Source organism: Tamandua tetradactyla, chromosome 4, assembly GCF_023851605.1.
Source record: "Tamandua tetradactyla isolate mTamTet1 chromosome 4, mTamTet1.pri, whole genome shotgun sequence".
NCBI lineage: Eukaryota > Metazoa > Chordata > Mammalia > Pilosa > Myrmecophagidae > Tamandua > Tamandua tetradactyla.
In genome coordinates, this window is record NC_135330.1 from 135,534,915 (window position 1) to 135,535,987 (window position 1,073).

Consider the following 1,073-nt stretch of genomic DNA (forward strand, 5'->3'; position numbering starts at 1 on the left):
TTTATAGGACCACGAATTCATAACCATGAATACATATACAAAGAATATTTTCTGTATATACACGATATAATCTCTATGCATATTTGTCCACACATCACATATACAAGCACACATATATAAACAAACATTCTTATCTATCTATCTACCTAACTATCTATTATTAGAGAGAAGGTGTGATAGCACAAATGATAAAATGTTAAGGTGTGGTTTTTGATTCCTAATTTTTATACTTTTCATGAGATCTTGGACAAATTTTACATCTATCGTGTCTTGGTTTCTTCATCTAAAGAGACAGAGGTGGCAATAACGACAGCACGAGATGTGTATGATAAGTAATTGAGCTAAATCCTATTAGTTCCTGGCAAAATATTTTTCAAATAAAAACATTTTGATACATCTTTTTCATTATTAGATTTATTCTTTTGATATATTAAAGGAAATTATTAGTATTAATTTTTTTTAACTTTTTATACATTTATTGTTCCCCCGAGGGGGTGCACCGTTCCTGGAAGTACTGCAATGCCAGGTCGATACGTGGAATGGATGGAGCAAGCTCCTATTCCATCTCCTAATTCCAAAAATCCATTTAATATATTGTCCTCGGATAGAGAACATATCAGATATTAAACTGATAAGAACAGTTATTAGTATTAAATTTTCCATACATGACACAAATTGCTGATGCTTTTACCTGAAGTGTATATTTAATAAAATTATTTTTAATTGGCCATTATATGAAAGAATAAAACTATCTACTTCATTCAATTTCAGTTTAACAAATAATATGCAGATTTCATAGAAATGCCTCAATATTTTAGTATTAATCACTTTCAAAGTCAAATATCTCTTAGCAATATTTTTGGAATTCATATATTTTATCTAAAATTTATTAAGATGTTTTACTTTAAAGTAGTGTTTGCCAAGTATCATAATAATCAGTTTTTTTTTTATTAGGGTTCTATTAATGCATCTGTTATTGAAAATTAACTCATTAAATGTATAAAACAATTTGCTTTAACTTATTGAACTTATGTTCAATAAGCTGTATATTCTGTGGTGGGTATAAATAACTG

General features: G+C 27.9%; 1 non-coding gene across 1 annotated transcript; it reads right to left on the reverse strand.

Annotated features, from left to right (window-relative positions):
* Nucleotides 1-489: 489 nt before the first annotated feature.
* Nucleotides 490-682, reverse strand: LOC143681995 (U2 spliceosomal RNA). Its single transcript, XR_013175025.1, has one exon. It is a non-coding gene; the product is annotated as a U2 spliceosomal RNA (small nuclear RNA).
* Nucleotides 683-1,073: the final 391 nt, after the last annotated feature.